This window comes from Triticum aestivum, chromosome 5D, assembly GCF_018294505.1.
Source record: "Triticum aestivum cultivar Chinese Spring chromosome 5D, IWGSC CS RefSeq v2.1, whole genome shotgun sequence".
NCBI lineage: Eukaryota > Viridiplantae > Streptophyta > Magnoliopsida > Poales > Poaceae > Triticum > Triticum aestivum.
The window spans coordinates 538,822,705-538,843,883 of NC_057808.1; positions in this window are offsets into that span (position 1 = coordinate 538,822,705).

The window sequence follows — 21,179 nt, forward strand, 5'->3', positions numbered from 1 at the left end:
GTGGCGTACCGCAAAACGAAGGAAACGGACTTGTGTTGGAGCGCTACGGTCGAAACGGGGGTCCTGTTCATTGGGAGGGGTGTGGCGTGCCGCAAAACGGGACTCCATGGGATACTGTTCATCTCCATTGTCGACTGCCTCCACGGGCTCCTGTTCATCCACCTCAACCTCCTCCAGCCTCCACGTGCGATTGTTCATCCAGCCTCCACCGCTCCTCCATCGGCTACTGTTCAACTAGCCCTCTCCACGGGGTCCTGTTCAACCACCCCTCCACGGGCTACTGTTCATCCAGCCCTCCATCGGCTACTGTTCAACCAGCCCTCCACCGGCTACTGTTCAACCTTCCCTCCACGGGGTCCTGGTCATCCAGCCCTCCACGGGGTCCTGTTCATCCATGTTCAACCAGCTCGATCGATCGGGGTCCTGTTCATCCAGCGGCAACACCACAGGGTCATGTTCATCCAACACCCCACCGGGAACTGTTGATCCAAACCCCCCAACAACGCTCACTGTTCATCAAGGGAAGGAGGCAACAGGTTCGATCGGCTTCAGTTAGCAGCAGTAGCGAACGAAGGAATCGCTCGATCGGGTTCAGTTAACAGCCATCGATCAATCGCTCGGGTTCAGTAACGCGTAGCCGGCAGTGCAATCGCTCGGGTTCAGTTAGGCGAATGTCTCGCTCGGGTTCAGTTAGAGCCCAACACCTCGCACCTACGCGTGTACATGTACGAGAGAAACGTGCATCGCTCGGCCCCTATGAGGGAGTCCTAGACTAAGGGGTCCTCGGGCATCCGGCCTGTTATCCATGGGCCAGACTGATGGGCTGTGAAGACACGAAGACCGAAGACTATACCCGTGTACGGATTGGGCTCTCCTTGGCGTGGGAGGCAAGCTAAGCGACCGACTATAAATATTCCCTCTTATGTAACTGACCTCATGTAACCCTAGATCTCTCCGGTGTCTATATAAACCGGAGAGCATAGTCCGGATAGGACAAATTCATTACCATATACTCATAGGCTAGACTTCTAGGGTTTAGCCATTATGATCTCGTGGTAGATCAACTCTTGTAACACTCATATTCATCAAGATCAATCAAGCAGGAAGTAGGGTATTACCTCCATAGAGAGGGCCCGAACCTGGGTAAACATCGTGTCCCCCGTCTCCTGTTACCATCGATCCTAGACGCACAGTTCGGGACCCCCTACCCGAGATCCGCCGGTTTTGACACCGACATTGGTGCTTTCATTGAGAGTTCCTCTGTGCCGTCGCTAAGAGGGTTGATGGCTCGCCTTGTTGTCAAGGATAATATCATCTCCGGAGGAGCCCAGGCCCCAGGTTAAACCCTCCATCTCGGCGGTTTCGTCATGACCGCCGGCTCGGCCCTTAAGCCGACGATGACCTCTCAAGTCATCAAAAATCACCTCTGCGTTGATCCCGAATACTCCGCCCGCATGGATCCAGTGGAGTTGTCATCGTTGAACGAACTCCTGGATCGCATGGCCGCCTTGGGGGTCGCTACAGACTACGATCGGGTCGGGCTTAAACCCGACCAGAGAGAAATTAAAACTCCACCGATCACCGATCAGATAGCGGTAGTCGAGGAGCAGAACAACTCTTCCACTATATTGAAGACGATCTATGTTCGGATCGCCGATCTTGAAGAGTCGGATACTTTCCGGCAGAAAGTCATATCTCTTCCTCCGAACATAAAGTCGGATGACGAGCCGAAAAAACCAGTCGATATCTCGCAGCCCGAACTATCCGCCCCGGTAGACCTCCAAACTCCGGATCCAAAACCAGGTCAGGGTTCGGATTCAATTCCACCCACCCACCCGGACATAGATGCTCTCAGAAGCATCAAACAACAGCCTCAGGAAACGGTCCACCACTTCTGGGGCAGATTCCTCCTTGTCAAAAACTAGGTAAAAGGCTGCCGCAACGAAGACGCGATAGCAGCATTCTGCAACAACTGCGCAGACGAAGGCATCCTAAACGCCATCAATCGCCGCCGGATACAAAAGTTTGCCGACCTAGCAACCATCATACAAAAGTACAGCGCGATGGAAAGCGCCTGGAAAACTCAAGCAGCTGGCTGGGAACCATCCCGGCTCCCCTTACAGGTGAAAAGGACGCGCCCCCGTGGCAGGCCCAGCCGAACAGTCAAAAAACATAAACATATTCCATTGCACGGCACCGTTCTGGAGGGATGGCTCAATGGCCCATGCAAAATACACATGACGCCGGATACCGTGGTGACCCACAGCCTTAGAGCATGTTGGATACTTCGGCAGGTAGCCAAGAGCGGCGAGGACATCCTTATCAAGGACAATCCAGAACAACACCCTCCAGCAAACAATGACAATAGAGTATTGGCAGTCTTCGAGACATTCGCTTCAAATAACAAGCGTAAAAGGGCCCTGCGCTATCTCGCCGAAGTTTGCCAGGTTGCTGCAATCGACCCCTGGAACGACACGGCCATAACCTTCAACGCCAGTGACGAACCTAAATACAGAACAGTCCGAGCGCCAGCCGCCCTAGTCCTCAGTCCCATCGTGGATGGTTTCCGACTTACAAAAGTCCTCATGGACGGCGGCAGCGGACTAAACCTCATTTACGAGGACACACTCCACAAGATGGAAATAGATAGGAGCCGCATCGAGAAAAGCAGCACAACCTTCCGAGGTATCATTCCCAGCCGGGAAGCTCGGTGTGCAGGAAAAATTACACTTGATGTGGTGTTCGGCACGCAGGAGAATTATCGGTCCGAAGAAATAACTTTCCAGGTGGCCCCTTTCAACAGCGGGTACCACGCCCTGTTGGGGCGAGAGGCCCTCACACGCTTTCAAGCCATACCTCATTATGGGTATATGAAGCTAAAAATGCATGGGCCTAATGGAATAATCACCCTCGTCAGCGACCCGGACATAGCCCTCCGCGCCGAGAATAAAACCGCATCCTTGGCCCTTGAGGCACTGGCTGAGGCCCTTGCGACCGAAGAACTAAGAGCACTACGCTCCACCGTGGATAAGGACAATGTGATCCTGGATAAACGACCCAAATCCACTTCCTTCAAACCAGCAGAAGAAATAGTCAAATTTCAGGTCCATCCAACAGACCCGAAGAAGACAGCGTCTATCGGAGCACAGCTCAGCCCTGCAGTCGACGCCGCACTACAAGACTTCCTGCGCGAAAACTGGGATATATTCGCCTGGCATCCTTCCGATATGCCAGGAATCCCGCGCGAGTTGGCCGAACATAGCCTCAACAAACTAAAGGGATATAACCCGGTCAAGCAAACTCTGCGGCGCTTCTCCGAACCCAAACGACAAGCTATGGGGGAGGAGCTAGCCAAACTCATCAAGGCCGGATTCATCAAAGACATTAAACATCCGGATTGGCTGGCAAACTTGGTAATGGTACCAAAGAAGGATAAATCCTGGCGCCTATGCGTCGATTTCAAAGACCTTAACAAGGCCTGCCCTAAGGATCCCTTCCCTCTCCCCCGCATTGATCAAATCATTGACGCCACCGGAGGTCACGACTCGCTATACTTCCTTGATGCATATTCCGGATACCATCAAATCAAAATGAAGGAGTCCGATCAAGCCGCAACAACATTCATTACACCAGACGGGCCGTTTTGCTTCAACACCATGCCTTTTGGGCTCAAGAACGTTGGTGCCACCTACCAGCGCATGATCCAAACATGCCTCGAGAAACAGATCGGCAAAATAGTGGAGGCCTACGTGGACGACATCATCATCAAAACAAGACACGTCGAAACACTAATAGACGACTTGCGTCTCACATTCGACAACCTCCGCACATACGACATCAAGCTTAACCCGGAAAAGTGCGTCTTCGGCGTCCCCGCCGGTAATCTATTGGGCTTCATCATTTCCAATAGAGGAATTGAAGCAAATCCAGCCAAAATTCGAGCTCTATCACAACTGGCCACGCTGACCGAACTCAAGCAGGTCCAAAAACTTGCTGGGTGCGTGGCAGCTTTAAGCCGCTTCATCTCCAGGTTGGGAGAAAAGGCGCTGCCGCTCTATCGCCTTCTACGGCGCACCGACAACTTCGAGTGGACAGACGCGGCGACGGCCGGACTGGAAGAAATAAAAGCCCTTCTGGCGAGCAACCCAATCCTGGCTGCGCCAAACGCCGGCGAGCCAATGATCTTATACATATCAGCAACACAACAGGTGGTGAGCGTCGTACTGATCGTCGAACGAGAACAGGACAGACACAAATTTCCGCTCCAGAAGCCGGTATACTACGTATCCACCGTCCTCACACCATGTAAATCCCGGTACCCTCATTATCAAAAAATAGCATATGCAGTCTTCATGGCATCCTGAAAATTACGACACTACTTTCAGGAGTGCTCTATCACGGTAGCCTCTGAAGTGCCCCTCAATGATATAATTAACAACCGGGATGCAACGGGCTGGATTGCCAAATGGGCCATTGAGCTCCTGCCATTCGACATCACGTACAAACCACGTAGAGCCATCAAATCCCAGGTACTGGCCGACTTCATCGCCGAATGGACAGAAGCCGAACTCCCTAAAGAGTGCGGCATGTACTCCAACTGGGTGATGCATTTTGACGGCTCCAAGATGTTGGCAGGGCTAGGGGCGGGCGTCGTATTAACGTCCCCCACAGGAGACATCGTCCAGTACGTACTCCAAATATTATACACAGACTCCAACAATGCAGCCGAATACGAGGCCTTGCTACATGGCCTCCGGATGGCCGTATCAATGGGCATACAACGCCTGGAGGTGCGCGGGGACTCAAACCTCGCAATATCCCAAATAAATGGAGACTTCGACGCCAAAGATCCAAAGATGGCAGCTTCTCGGAACGCCGTCTTAAAGATGTCGGCTCGGTTCGAGGGGCTCGAATTTCATCACATCGCTCGCGAAAGTAATCAGGCGGCAGACGTCCTTGCTCGCATCGGCGCTAAGCGCGACCCCGTCCCACCTAACATCTTCCTCGAAAGGCTCTTTAAGCCATCCGTGGTATGGCAAGGGGGAGACAGCAACGACAGTCCCGTTCCGAACACAAACTCGGATAACGAACACGCCGACATCATCGGAGGCTCAACCACCGAAGTAACACCGTCGGCCCACCTCATCATGGCAGTAATTGCCCCATGGACCGAACCATTCTTGGCCTACTTTAATAGGAAGGAGCTCCCAGAAGATCAGAACGAGGCTCGCCGCATAGTCCGGCGTTCGAAGGCCTATAAAGTTCACGAAGGAGAGCTCTACAAGAAAAGCACTACCGGAGTCCTTCAAAGGTGTATCTCCGAGGAGGAGGGGCGGCAACTCTTGGCAGAAATTCACGCCGGTCTCGGCGGACACCACGCCGCATCCCGGGCACTTGTCAACAAGGCCTTCTGTACATGATTTTACTGGCCTACGGCCCGGGCAGACGCACAGGACCTCGTCCAACGCTGTGTTGGATGCCAACTCTTCGCCAACCAAAGCCATATGCCCCCAACCGCCCTACAAACAATCCCCATTACATGGCCCTTTGCGGTCTGGGGCTTGGACATGGTCGGACCCCTTAAAGGGGGAAGCCATAAGAAAAAATATATGTTGGTCATGGTGGACAAATTCACTAAGTGGATAGAGGCTAGACCGGTTAAAACGGCCAAGTCCGGACCGGTGATTGCATTCATATCTGATGTGGTACACCGTTACGGTGTACCGCGCAGCATCATCACCGATAACGGTTCGAATTTCACAGCCGACAAGGTGAAAACCTGGTGCGCTAATCTGGGCATTATGCTCGATTACGCCTCTGTCTACCACCCGCAAACAAACGATCAAGTCGTACGAGCCAATGGTCACATTATGAGCGGCATCAAACCAAGACTAGTGTGTTCTTTGACAGAATCAGACAAGCACTGGGTCGAGGAGCTCGACTCCGTACTCTGGGGGCTGCGAACCACGCCCAACCGTACCACCGGATACACACCTTTTTTCATGGTGTACGGTGCAGAGGCCGTGTTGCCCTGCGTTATTATACACGACTCACCTCGAGTGCGTACGTACGAAGAGAAAGAGGCCGAGTTGGATCAGCAGGACAGCCTAGATGCCCTGGAGGAAGAGCGCGATGTCGCCAAAGCCCGTTCAGCATTTTATCAACAGCTGGCTCGAAGGTATCAAAGCAGAGAGGTACAGGCCAAGACTTACAATGTTGGCGAACTAGTTCTATGCTTACCGGAGAAGAAAAAGGACAAACTCAAGCCCAAATGGGAGGGTCCCTTCATAATCGACAAAGTTCTCACCGGAGGAGCGTACCGTCTTCGTGACGCATCAGACAATCGCCTAGAGCCGAACCCATGGAACGCGGCCAGACACCAAAGGTTCTATGCCTAGCGCCGAACTCTTTGTTAGTCTCCTTCTCCCCTATAGTTTCCATTACTCTTTCTCCCTTATGCACAATTTTTCTCACTTTAAAGCACTCATTCGGTTTGACCGCACACTGCTGACGTACACATCTTTACATATGTACGCCCATTATACCTGGGGCTTTCTTTAACAGAAGCTTGTTAATATTATTTTCCGAGCATCAAGCTCATCACACATGCGCGCTTTCCCGCATGTCTTTTCTTCACCATTATATGCATCGATATGACTTAAGTTTTGGCCAAGCTGGGTTGCCTGGCTCCTGTGCTTACCCCTACGTTCCGATTGTTCGGCTAGGTGGTAAAGGGAGCACCTCTGCGATTGTTACTGCCGGGTCATCCGGATGTGTACCTCAGACTGGGTGAATCCGAAATCTAGCGTTCTTAAGGGAATATTCGGTCGGTGGATGAAAAATCTCTTTTGCACTCACTCTATTGTGAATCCCCAGAAGCTATACATACTGTGATTTTCACATCACAATTCGGACATGTCTACTAATGCATGCATACCCAGGGAAAGGAAACCTTAACGGAACTATTCTCTCTGGAAGATGTTTCTTACGACTCAAATGTAATATAACATAACTAGCAGAATACAACTTGTCTGTTCAAGCAATTATGACCCCTACGCCTAGTTTTCCAGGCATGCCCCGGCCTATTCGGTCGTGAGGGTATCCGGAAACACTCCGTACCCTTGAGTCCGGAGGTTGAAGCGAAAAGGTCTGCCATGACAAATGATATACAATTCAGCTAGAGTTCCACACGGTGAGGAAAGTACATAGTCACTTGGACTCATACACTTCCTCCTCTATACCGTCCAACAGGCAATCTAACTTACAATCCTGTTGGGAATATTTGGCGGCCACCTCTACTTGGTCATACACTAAACTAACGGGAATTTCTTCCCCATTCAGCCCTACCGGTCCGACACACGCCATGTGATTAGGGTCAAGCTTCGTATACCGAGTCTTCACCATGGCCCACGCCTCTCGCGCACCCTCTCGACAGGCCGATATCTTCCATAGCCGGATACGCCGCCGTGCTCCCTTGAACCGCTCTACAAGCTCCTCCATACTTCCTGGAGGGGAGGCGGATGGCCATAGAGCCTTGGCAACACTCCGCATTGCTAGCCGCGCCTGTTTGTGCACTTGCGACAGCTTCTGCAGCAGATCACTCGATGATCCGGACACCTCCTCTTCAGGACGGCCCGTTAATATACCTGCAAGCATGGCTATATCAGTTTCATTTCTCTCCGAACTATTAAAAACAAACAAGTTCGGAAACATACTGAACATGCCGCCCCGCAGTTTCTTGTTCTCCTTTACGGAGTCGGATAGCTGGGCCCGCATAGCCTTCAATTCTTCACCCAACTTGGTGTTGGAATCCTGCACCTTGTTTTTCTCGTCCCTGACGCGGGTCAGCACACGTTCGCCCGCGGCGTGTTGCCTCTTTGCCTCTTTTTCTCCCTCTTGGGTGGTCTTCAACTCCTTCTCAAATTGATCAAGCGACCCTATTATGCGGTCAGTGGCAGTATTAGCACAGTTGGTATACATTCTCTATTCCTCAATAAAGGGGAACATTACCAGTGGATGACTTCTTCAAATTTTCCAGTTCGGTGGTAACAGCATTTAACTGCGCCCGACACTGTTCCAGCTCTTGGGCTAGCAGGTCGTTCTTCTCGGTAAGAACCTGGCGATATAACGGTCCTCAAATCAGTTGTACCAACTGCTTTCAGTCCCGGGGGCTACTGGCACATGGCTATCCTATTTCGGAAAAAGAAAACTTACCCGCACATCTGTTAAATACTGCTTCGTGGCTCTACTAAGCCCGTTTCGAGCAGTTCGGATGTACGCATCAGCCGAGCTGAAGACATTAAATGCCTCTTCCGAAAACTCAGGGTCTCGTAAAACAGCCCTACAGCGCCGATGATTCATGGCGCTCTCCACTTCTGAGTTGGTAACAGACATATTCTCCGAACCCTCGGCTGAAGGACAGTCCGACACTGTTCCTATGTTGGCTCCTGCCTTTCCAACGGGGTCTAAATCCCGGGCGCGAGGAGTATGGCTGGCCAGACTCTTGGGTTTAGTCCGGTGAACCTTTTTCCTGGTGTCAAACAAGCGTACAAGTTACAGTTGGATGTAACTGTAGAAGTATACCCTTAAATCCTTACCTCTTTGATGAGGGACCGGTCGTGACTTCACCGACCTTCCTTTCAGAAGCCTTCCTCGGTGCCGGAGGCGCCCCTGGAGTAGTATGACGCGCCGAACGTCTCCCCTGTGGAGTACGAGACAGTGTGACGGGTGAGGCAGTGCAAGGGAGCTCTTTCAAGAGAGGTTTCTCTCAACGACTTACGTGGGAAGCAGGAAGAAGACCAGGGTAATCGGCGATAATGGCCACTTCCGTGCCATCGTAGCTCGCCTGGTAAAACACCCCTTCCGCGAGTACCACGAATATATCCGGATCTTTTTCGAACCCGGGATCCAGCTCCCGGTTGTGGTCCTCAAGCTGTGGGGCGGGGCTGTAAAACCCCTTGGTGATTCTTCGCCAATGCTGTTATAAGCAGATTAGAAATTTTTCAAAGGTAATCCGGGAAGCGCAATGTGTAGAGCAGAAGGATTGGGGCTTACCCAACTGGGAGGATTATACATAGAATATCCATCTCTGGGATTGATCCAAAGAAATTCCTCTTCCTCCCCTTTGAACAGCTCGGCCAGTATTTTGGCCAGAGCGGCGGGGGTGCCCGGACCTTTTCGACCGCAGCGGGAAGCATCATCCTCCCCGTTGTAGTGCCACATTGGGAGCCCTCTGTATTGAAGTGGCTGAACCCCTCGCATGATGGAGGTCGCCATTACCTCAACCATTGTTAATCCGGACCGGGCGAGCGTCTTTATCTCGCCCAAGAGTTGACGAACCTCCACACTGTCATCCTCCTCAAGGCTCCGGGGGCGTCAACTATGGCATTTCTTTAGCGGAACGCTTGCAAATTCAGGGAGACCCTTTTGAACTGGGTCGGGAAGCGCAACGTCCTCGATGTAGAACCACTTGGAAAGCCATTCTTCAGATGCCTTCCTTGGTGTGCCAGACGGGTATCCGGTATCGGCGATGCGCCACACTTCGGCTCCGCCCACTTCAAATATTGACCCCTCATGGTTGCGAGGGACAAGACAGAACAATTTTCTCCACAGTTCGAAATGGGCTTCAACACCCAGAAATAGCTCGCATAAAGCAACATAACCTGCGATGTGCAGGATAGAGGCGGGAGTGAAGTTATGCAGCTGAAGGCCATAATACTCCAGAAGCCCTCGGAGGAACGGGTGGACTGGAAATCCGACGCCTCTTATCACATAGGGGACCAGGCACACTCGCTCCCCCCGGACGGATTGGGGGAGTCCTCCGCCTGAGTCACATCATTGAAGGAGACCAACCCTGCTTGGACAGGGACCAGATCCACGGGAGGAAGAAATCCCTGCGTTTGCAGCTTTGCTAGCTGACTATTATTCACGGAACACTTCTCCCACTCGCTTCTCTTTGGGCTGGAGCGGGAGGAGGAATTGGGAATGCTAGCCATGTTGGAATGGCTTCTCCTGGCAGTTTCTGAGGATTTTCTCGGCACGATATCGCCTGGATCTAAGATCCAATTTCATTAAATAGGAGTTTCGCCTTGTGTGGACGAGGTGTTGTTTGCAAAAATGCCCTGACTTTCCACATTCGCTCGACACGTGGAAGACGAAGTTATTAGCGCGCAGAAGCCGAGGGGAATGATATTGAGTCGACGACCGGATACATTACTTAAAGAAGGGAACTCGCCTTGCAATGCCGAAGACAATCCGAGCGCCGAACATATCATCATTGAAGCCTGGTTCGGGGGCTACTGAGGGAGTCCTGGACTAAGGGGTCCTCGGGCGTCCGGCCTATTATCCATGGGCCGGACTGATGGGCTGTGAAGACACGAAGACCGAAGACTATACCCGTGTCCGGATTGGGCTCTCCTTGGCGTGGGAGGCAAGCTAAGCGACCGACTATAAAGATTCCCTCTTATGTAACCGACCTCATGTCACCCGAGATCTCTCCGGTGTCTATATAAATCGGAGAGCATAGTCCGGATAGGACAGATTCATTACCATATACTCATAGGCTAGACTTCTAGGGTTTAGCCATTACGATCTCGTGGTAGATCAACTCTTGTAACACCCATATTCATCAAGATAAATCAAGCAGGAAGTAGGGTATTACCTCCATAGAGAGGGCCCGAACCTGGGTAAACATCGTGTCCCCCGTCTCCTGTTACCATCGATCCGCCGGTTTTGACACCGACACCCCGACCACCCACCATAACCGAGAACTCCCCAATATTTTCCTCGCCCTCGCTTCTACCACGGTTTTTTCCATCATGGACGGCCCAAAGAATGTCGTGCAGCTGCATCTCCGGCCCGCTGTAACACCCCGGATGTAACTTTCCATATTTGTAACTCCAACTCTTTCCATTTTCGGCTATGTGTTATGATTTTTCCCTTCGTGGTCGGGTTTTGTTTTTCGTTTTGCATTTTGTTCATGTCATGCATCTCATATCATGTCATCATGTGCATCGCTTTTGCATACGTGTTTGTCTCATGCATCCGAGCATTTTCCCCGTTGTCCGTTTTGCAATCCGGCACTCCCACCTCCTCCGGCGCAGCCCTCTTGTTTTTTTCGTGAGCGGGTGTTGAACGTTCTCGGAATGGACCGAGGTTTGCCAAGTGGCCTTGGTATACCACCGGTAGACCACCTGTCAAGTTTCGTGCCATTTGGAGGTCGTTTGATGCTCCAACGATTAACCGGGTAACCGCAGATGACTTTTGTGTGTTGCAGCAAAAAAACCCTCCAAACAGCCCAAAACCCCTCTAAGTCTCTTCCATGCTCTAGGTCGTTCGATCACGATCGTGTGGGTGAAAACTGCACCCCGTTTGGACTCTCCTAGCTCCCTCTGCCTATATATTTGCACCTCCCTCCGAAATTTCGCGGATGAACCCTAGTCCCGTTCCGCTCTCCGCGGCTGGACGCGTCCGCCGCCGCCGGACAAAACGCGCCGCCGCGCCCGGCCGTACCCCGCGCCGCCCGCGGCCCGGAGAGCCCGTGGCAGGCCCCCGCGGCCCACGGCGCCCTCCTCCCCGCGCGCGCCTCCTCCCAGCGGCCGCCCGCCGCCTCGCCGACCTTTCGCGCCAGCGCCGCCGCGCCCCGTCATCGGCGTCGCCGCCCGCCGGCCCCCGCGGCGCCCTGCCGCCGTGCCCGCGCCACCACGCCTCCTTCTTCTCCCTCGTCGTCGCCCTCTCCTCCGGCCGCTCCGTCCTCTGCTCCGGCGAGCAGCCGGCGAGCTCGATCCGATCTGGATCCCGATCGGGTCAACCCGAAGGTTGACTTTCTCCCTCTCCCGAAATCTCTAAGTCTTGAAATATTTGCATAATATGCCTCTGTTCATCGCAGCATAACTCTCTGCATATAGCTCCGTTTCGTGCGTGTAATATATGGAAATGTTCGTCTCTATATTCTCTTCATTTTGTTCCATTGTGCCATGTTCATTTGCGTCCATCTTGATGCCCAAATCTCTGGTGCAAGAGTGCTATTTGCTGTTAACTGCTGTTACTTATCAGAACTTGAGGATTTGTTATTTTTGTTGCTATTGATGTGTGCATCTTATGAGTAGGAGCTCTACATGTGTTTTGATGTATGCCATACCATCTTTACAGAGGTGTATGCCATGTATTTTTGTGATCTCTGTGGTGACTAGCACAAGCATGTAAACTAGGCTCCGTGATGTTTCTGATTTCAGGGACTTTAGTAATTTTCACTGCTGTTATTTTGTTGCTATGTATCCATGTGTCTACCGAGAGATCCATGCTTATTTTAGTGATGTTCAGTAAGGATGTTTTGTAGATGTTGTTGTAGTAGATCTATCCATGCCCTTGTTTGCAATTATGGGGTGCAATAGAATGACTCAATCTTGCTCTACTTTTGCTATAAAATATTTCTGGCAGATTGCTAATATGATATTCAATTTTGCCAAGCTTTTTGTAGTTGTTTCATACATGCTATGTACTTGATCTTGCCATGTATAGCTTCATACACATGCCATCTTGCTGTAGGTATGCTTGTTTTGCCATGCATTGCTTTGTGGTGAGTGCAACAAGCTCACAAATATGCCCTCATAATGTCTGTTTCTACCATGCTCTGTTTTCTGCCAAGTCTGAAACCTGTTAACGAAACTTGCTATGTTCACATGGTTGCCATCATATCCTCTAGTCCTTTTTGGCTTATGGTCAGTAAGGGACTTTTGTCGTATGCATTTAGTAGATTCATGTCATGCCTTGTTTTGCCATGTTAAGTTCCTGTAGCATGTTGTTTGCTTTCTCTGAACATTGCTACCTGATGCTGTTTATGCCATGTCCAGTAATTTCACCAAGTCTGTGTACCTGATATCTTTTGCACTTTTGCCATGCTTGTTTGAGCTTGTTATGTTGTGATCTAGCCGTAACTCAATGTTTATCTTTTGTCAAGCATCTCCTGTAGATTACTGCAATATGTTTTGTTGCTATGTTGGAGTGCTGTAGCATTGTTACTTGATGTATTCTAAGTGATATCATGCTGTTAATCGCAGATTCATGTCATTCTTGTTTTGCTTGCCATTTGCAAACCGTGCATCCGTTTTCGGTGATCTTCATATCAATTTCGACCGAAATCATCTCATCTTTCCAGTGGCATTCTTGGTTTGCCAAGTTACTGCCTTGTTCATCATTGTTCTTCCGGAGCACGCATATGCATCACATATCATATCTTGCATATCATTCATGTATTGCATCATGTTGCTTGTGCATTTCCCGTGGTTGATTGTGGTTTCGTTGCTTGTGTTCTTGTTTTGGGTAGAGCCAGGAGACGAGTTCGTGATCGAGGAACCTGTTGAGTACGCTTACGAGGATCAAGCTTTCGACAACTCTGAGAACCTTGCAGGCAAGATGACCATACCCTCGAAATCACTTCTATCTTTGCTGCTAGTTCTTCGCTCTATCGCTATGCTTGCGCTACCTACCACTTGTTTATCATGCCTCCCATATTGCCATGTCAGCCTCTAACCACCTTTCCTAGCAAACCGTTGTTTGGCTATGTTACCGCTTTTGCTCAGCCCCTCTTATAGCGTTCCTAGTTGCAGGTGAAGATGAAGTTTGTTCCATGTTGGAACATGGATATGTTGGGATATCACAATATCTCTTATTTAATTAATGCATCTATATACTTGGTAAAGGGTGGAAGGCTCGGCCTTATGCCTGGTGTTTTGTTCCACTCTTGCCGCCCTAGTTTCCGTCATACCGGTGTTATGTTCCTTGATTTTGCGTTCCTTACGCGGTTGGGTGATTTATGGGACCCCCTTGACAGTTCGCTTTGAATAAAACTCCTCCAGCAAGGCCCAACCTTGGTTTTACCATGTGCCTACCTAATCCTTTTTCCCTTGGGTTCTTCAGACTCAAGGGTCATCTTTATTTACCCCCCCCCCCCCCCGGGCCAGTGCTCCTTCGAGTGCTGGTCCAAACCGAGCGATGTCCGGCGCCCCCTAGGCAACCAGGGTCTATGCCAACCCGATGTCTTGCTCATCCGGTGCCCCCTCGGCACATCGGGCGGCTTTGCTGGTCTTGTTTTACCATTGTCGAAATGTCTTGTAAACCGGGATTCCGAGACTGATCGGCTCTTCCAGGGAGAAGGTTTATCCTTCATTGACCATGAGAGCTTATAATGGGCTAAGTTGGGACACCCCTGCAGGGTATTTATCTTTCGAAAGCCGTGCCCGCGGTTATGAGGCAGATGGGAATTTGTTAATATCCGGTTGTAGAGAACTTGACACTTGACTTAATTAAAACGCATCAACCGCATGTGTATCCGTGATTGTCTCTTTTCGGCGGAGTCCGGGAAGTGAACACGGCTTTTGGGTTATGTTTGATGTAAGTAGGAGTTCAGGATCACTTCTTGATCATTACTAGTTGACGACCGTTCCGTTGCTTCTCTTCTCGCTCTCTTTTGCGTATGTTAGCCACCATATATGCTTATTGCCTGCTGCAGCTCCACCTCATTACACCATCCTTTCCTATAAGCTTAAATAGTCTTGATCTCGCGGGTGTGAGATTGCTGAGTCCTCGTGACTCACAGATTCTACCAAAACAGTTGCAGGTGCCGACGAAACCAGTGCAGGTGATGCAACCGAGCTCAAGTGGGAGCTCGATGAAGCTCTTGTTCGTTGTGTTGTTTCGTTTCCTGTCGATCAGTAGTGGAGCCCAGTTGGGACGATCGGGGATCTAGCAGTTGGGTTGTCTTCTTTTATTTTGTTTCCGTAGTCGGACCTATGTGTGTATCTTGAATGATGTATGAATTCATTTATGTATTGTGTGAAGTGGCGATTGTAAGCCAACTCTTTATCCCATTCTTGTTCATTACATGGGATTGTGTGAAGATGACCCTTCTTGCGACAAAACCACAATGCGGTTATGCCTCTAAGTCGTGCCTCGACACGTGGGAGATATAGCCGCATCGTGGGTGTTACACCCGCCCAGGACGGAAAGCCCATTTTCTGTCATGATTTTTTGTCATAGAAGTAGGAACCCACCACATCTATGATGATACCAGGTTTTGTCACAATTATCGTCATAGAAGTGTCATAAGCATGACAGAAAAAATTCGTTCGGCCCAGAATGTCACGGATGTGTCTTTTTTTTGTAGTGCCCAATCATCGCTGTCTGAGGGAAACTCTCTAGCACCTGGGATGGGGGAGAGCGAGACGCCTCCGCAAGCCTCTCCACCGACCAACGCGGATGACACTGAGGTGTTATCCCAAAGGGCCTCTTGAAGGAAATATGCCCTAGAGGCAATAATAAAGTTATTATTTATTTCCTTATTTCATAATAAATGTTTATTATTCATGCTAGAATTGTATTAACAGGAAACATAATACATGTGTGAATACATAGACAAAGAGAGTGTCACTAGTATGCCTCTACTTGAGTAGCTCATTGATCAAAGATGGTTAAGTTTCCTAGCCATAGACATGAGTTGTCATTTGATTAACGGGATCACATCATTGGGAGAATGATGTGATTGACTTGACCCATTCCGTTAGCTTAGCACTTGATCGTTTAGTATGTTGCTATTGCTTTCTTCATGACTTATACATGTTCCTATGACTATGAGATTATGCAACTCCCGTTTACTGGTGGAACACTTTGTGTGCTACCAAACGTCACAACATAACTGGGTGATTATAAAGGTGCTCTACAGGTGTCTCCGAAGGTACTTGTTGGGTTGGCGTATTTCGAGATTAGGATTTGTCACTCCGATTGTCGGAGAGGTATCTCTGGGCCCACTCAGTAATGCACATCACTATAAGCCTTGCAAGCATTGTAACTAATGAGTTAGTTGCGGGATGATGTATTATGGAACGAGTAAAGAGACTTGCCGGTAACGAGATTGAACTAGGTATTGAGATACCGACGATCGAATCTCGGGCAAGTAACATACCGATGACAAAGGGAACAACGTATGTTGTTATGCGGTTTGACCGATAAAGATCTTCGTAGAATATGTAGGAGCCAATATGGGCATCCAGGTCCCGGTATTGGCTATTGACCAGAGAGGTGTCTCGGTCATGTCTACATAGTTCTCGAACCCGTAGGGTCCGCACGCTTAACGTTCGTTGACGATATAGTACTATGAGTTACGTATGTTGGTGACCGAATGTTGTTTGGAGTTTTGGATGAGATCACGGATATGACGAGGAACTCCAGAATGGTCCGGAAGTAAAGATTGATATGTGGGTAGTAGTGTTTGATCTCCGGAAAGGTTCCGGAATCCATCGAAAGGGGTTCCGGATGTTTCCCGAAATGTTTGGGCATGAGAACACTTTATCTGGGCCAAATGGGAAAGCCCACGAGATTTTTGGAAAGCCCAAAAGGAAGTTTTGCGGAGTCCAGGGGCCAGACGCCAGGGTCCCTGGCGTCTGAGTCCGGACGCCGGGAACCATGGCGTCTGGCCCTGGAGTCCGAGAAGGACTCTTGCCTTTCGGGTGAAACCGACTTTCTGGAGGCTTTTACTCCAAGTTTCGACCCCAAGGAACAACAAATAAATGGAGGGGTAGGGCTAGCACCCAAGACACATCAAGAAACACCAAACCTTGTGCCGGCAACCCTGTCCCCTCTAGTTTATCCTCCGTCATAGTTTCTGTAGTGCTTGGCGAAGCCCTGCGGATATTGTTCTTCACCAACACCGACACCACGCCTTCGTGCTGCCAGAACTCATCTACTACTTCGCCCGTCTTGCTGGATCAAGAAGGCGAGGACGTCATCGAGCTGAACATGTGCAGAACTCGGAGGTGCCATGCGTTCGGTACTTGGATCGGTCGGATCGTGAAGACGTACGACTACATCAACCGCGTTGATAAACGCTTCCGCTTACGGTCTACGAGGGTACGTAGACAACACTTTCCCCTCTCGTTGCAATGCATCACCATGATCTTGTGTGTGCGTAGGAAAATTTTGAAATTACTACGTTCCCCAACAGTGGCATTCGAGCATGGTTTTATGCGTTGATGTTATATGCACGAGTAGAACACAAGTGAGTTGTGGGTGATATAAGTCATACTGCTTACCAGCATGTCATACTTTGGTTCGGCGGTATTGTTGGATGAAGCGGCCCGGACCGACATTACGCATACGCTTACGCGAGACTGGTTCTACCGACGTGCTTTGCACACATGTGGCTGGCGGGTGTCAGTTTCTCCAACTTTAGTTGAACCGAGTGTGGCTACGCTCGGTCCTTGCAAAGGTTAAAACAGCACCAAATTGACAAACTATCGTTGTGGTTTTGATGCGTAGGTAAGAACGGTTCTTGCTCAGCCCGTAGCAGCCACGTAAAACTTGCAACAACAAAGTAGAGGACATCTAACTTGTTTTTGCAGGGCAAGTTGTGATGTGATATGGTCAAGACGTGATAAGATATAAGTTGTTGTATAAGATGATCATGTTTTGTTGAAGTTATCGGCAACTGGCAGAAGCCTTATGGTTGTCTCTTTATTGCATAAGATGCAAGCGCCAAATAATTGCTTTACTTTATCGCTATGCGATAGCAATAGTTGCAAGAGCAATAGTTGGCGAGACGACCATGTGACGACACATTGATATAGATCAAGATGATGGAGATCATGGTGTCATGCCAGTGACGATGGAAATCATGACAATGCTTTGAAGATGGAGATCAAAGGCACAAGATGATGATGGCCATATCATGTCACATATTTTGATTGCATGTGATGTTTATCTTTTATACATCTTATTTTGCTTAGTTCGACGGTAGCTTTATAAGATGATCTCTCACTAATTATCAAGGTACAAGTGTTCTCCCTGAGTATGCACCGTTGCGAAAGTTCTTCGTGCTGAGACACCACGTGATGATCGGGTGTGATAGGCTCTACGTTCAAATACAACGGGTGCAAAAGAGTTGCACACGCGGAATACTCAGGTTAAACTTGACGAGCCTAGCATATAACAGATATGGCCTCGGAACACTGAGACCGAAAGGTCGAGCATGAATCATATAGTAGATATGATCAACATACTGATGTTCACCATTGAAACTACTCCATCTCACGTGATGATCGGACATGGTTTAGTTGATATGGATCACGTGATCACTTAGAGGATTAGAGGGATGTCTATCTAAGTGTGAGTTCTTAAGTAATATGATTAATTGAACTTTAATTTATCATGAACTTAGTCCTGGTAGTATTAGCATATCTATGTTGTAGATCAATAGCTCGCGTTGTTGCTTCCCTATGTTTATTTTGATATGTTCCTAGAGAAAAATTATGTTGAAAGATGTTAGTAGCAATGATGCAGACTGGATCCGTGATCTGAGGATTATCCTCATTGCTGCACAGAAGAATTATGCCCTTGATGCACCGTTAGGTGACAGGCCTATTGCAGGAGCAGACGCAGACGTTATGAATGTTTGGCTAGCTCAATATGATGACTACTTGATAGTTTAGCGCACCATGCTTAACGGCTTAGAATCGGGACTTCAAAGATGTTTTGAACATCATGGACCATATGAGATGTTCCAGGAGTTGAAGTTAATAGTTCAAGCAAATACCCGAGTTGATAGATATGAAGTCTCCAACAAGTTCTATAGCTAAAAGATGGAGGAGAATAGCTCAAGCAGTGAGCATGTGCTCAGATTGTCTGGGTACTACAATCGCTTGAATCAAGTGGGAGTTAATCTTCCAGATAAGATAGTGATTGACAAAATTCTCTAGTCACCATCACCAAGTTAGTAGAACTTCGTGATGAACTATAGTATGCAGGGGATAACGTAAACGATTCCCGGGCTTTTCACGATGATCAAATCAGAAATCAAGAAAGAGCATCAAGTGTTGATGATTAACAAGACCACCAGTTTCAAGAAAAGGGCAAAGGGAAAGAAAGGGAACTTCATGTAGAACGGCAAGCAAGTTGCTGCTCAAGTGAAGAAGCCCGAGTCTGGACCTAAGCCTGAGACTAAGTGCTTCTACTGCAAAGGGACTGGTCACTGGAAGCGGAACTGCCCCAAATAATTGGCGGATAAGAAGGATGGCAAAGTGAACAAAAGTATATTTGATATACATGTTATTGATGTGTACTTTACTAGTGTTTATAGCAACCCCTCAGTATTTGATACTGGTTTAGCTGCTAAGAGTAGTAACCTAAAACAGGAGTTGCAAAATGGACAGAGACTAGTTAAGGATGAAGTGACGATGTGTGTTGGAAGTAGTTCCAAGATTGATGTGACCAGTATCCGCCATGGAGGTTCAGCAGCTCTGGTCCCCGATCCAATTATCGAAGGTTATCATCTCACCCGAGTCCTTATGGACGGCGGCAGCAGTCTTAACTTGATCTATCAACACATTTTCCGTAAAATGGGTATTGACCTGTCAAGAATCAAGCCTAGTAACACTACCTTTAAAGGAGTGATTCCCGGCGTTGAGGCCCGCTGCACGGGCTCATTAACATTGGAAGTAGTCTTCGGTTAACCGGACAACTTCCAAAGTGAAGACTTGATCTTCGACATCGTCCCCTTCCGCAGTGGTTATCATGCACTGCTCGGACGTACTGCCTTCGCCCGCTTCAATGCTGTCCCGCACTACGCTTACTTAAAGCTCAAAATGCCTGGACCCCGCGGCGTTATCATAGTCAATGGAAACATGGAGCGCTCCCTCCGTACTCAGGAGCACACCGCGGCCATTGCAGCCGAGGTACGGAGCGGCCTTATCAAGCCAAACACTTCATCGGCCATCAAGCCTCCGGACACTATTAAACGAGTCCGGCCTATTCTGCAGAATGACAGCCCGGTCAATCCGGAGCTGGACTAGCAGTTTTGCCTCCTCCCGCCGCCCCATCTAATCGTGGCATATGTACTGCGTGTGCATAACTACGCACTCAAAATACCTTGGGCGACGATGGAGGCACTTTGCGGACGAGGTCCATAATACGGCTCAACCCTATTCGGACCTTAACCTCCTTCTTATTTTTTCTCTCATATTACAGGTTCTTTAAAACCTAAATCACCTTACGGTGGTACAAGGGCCCTTTCCCAGGCCCCTTCTATATACACGATCGTCGGTCCTTTTAAAGGATCCTCCACCATGGCGAAAAGTGGCGCAGACGTGTGGCAGGGTGTCCAAAGGATCTTCACAACTACCTTTCCTTTTTGAGGACCTGTATACAGCTTTCCCTTGTTGTCACATTCTCGGCATGTAAAATAGCCTTGATGCTTATGGCATTATCTGTAAGAGCACGTTTTGAGTAACAATCAAACTATAATGGAAACAGTTTCTACCAACCCTATTCGGTATTGGCTTATTTCATAATCTGTATTCCCTCTTCATGTCAGATTGGCATATACACTTCGGCATAGCTTAAAATGTCAGGGGCTTTATTCAGCCACATATATTTCCAAAAAATGTCCGAACACTTTTACAGTATACTTTGGCGTCCCGAATGTTGCATTATATGCATCAGCTCCGAATCATGTCTTTGGTCAATAGTTGGGTTGCCTAGCTCCTGTCGTTACTACCTTTTGTTCCGCTTGTTCGGCTAGGGTAGTAAAGGGAGAACTACTATGATTGTGTTTCTGGTTCGTCCGGTCAAACACCTCAGTAGAGAAAGCCGAAAACTGATTGTCATGAGGCGGCGAGAGCTGGTCAGCTATTCGGCGACTTACTATAAATCTCTTGCGATTTCTTCCGTATTATATGAAGGACTGGCTTCCGTTCAGTCACGCGTCTAAGGCATCGCAGTTCGGATAGCCGCATACGCACCAGGGGCTAGTACTTAGTCCCACCGTCAAACTCCTATGGCTAAGTGAAAGTGCTAAAGCCGCATAGTCTGATTGCCTCGTTCGCTACGCAGACACCTCCTTTACGGACCAAGGCGTTGGGTCAAGAGTGATCATGCATTATTCTGAACACCCCCGTAGTATCCACGTGGGGGCTGAAGCCGACGAATGGCAAACTTTCAAGATAACATAATACGGCCGCACAGGAGGCAAGTAATTCCAGATAAAGGCATAAATATATTACAAAGCCTTGGTTTATAAAACAAGGTCCGGACAGCTCGAATACATTCACTCAAATATGATATCCTTTGAGCATTGAACCTCTATTAATCGTGCACCCTCCAGGACATCTTCAAAATACCGAATGATGGCGGCC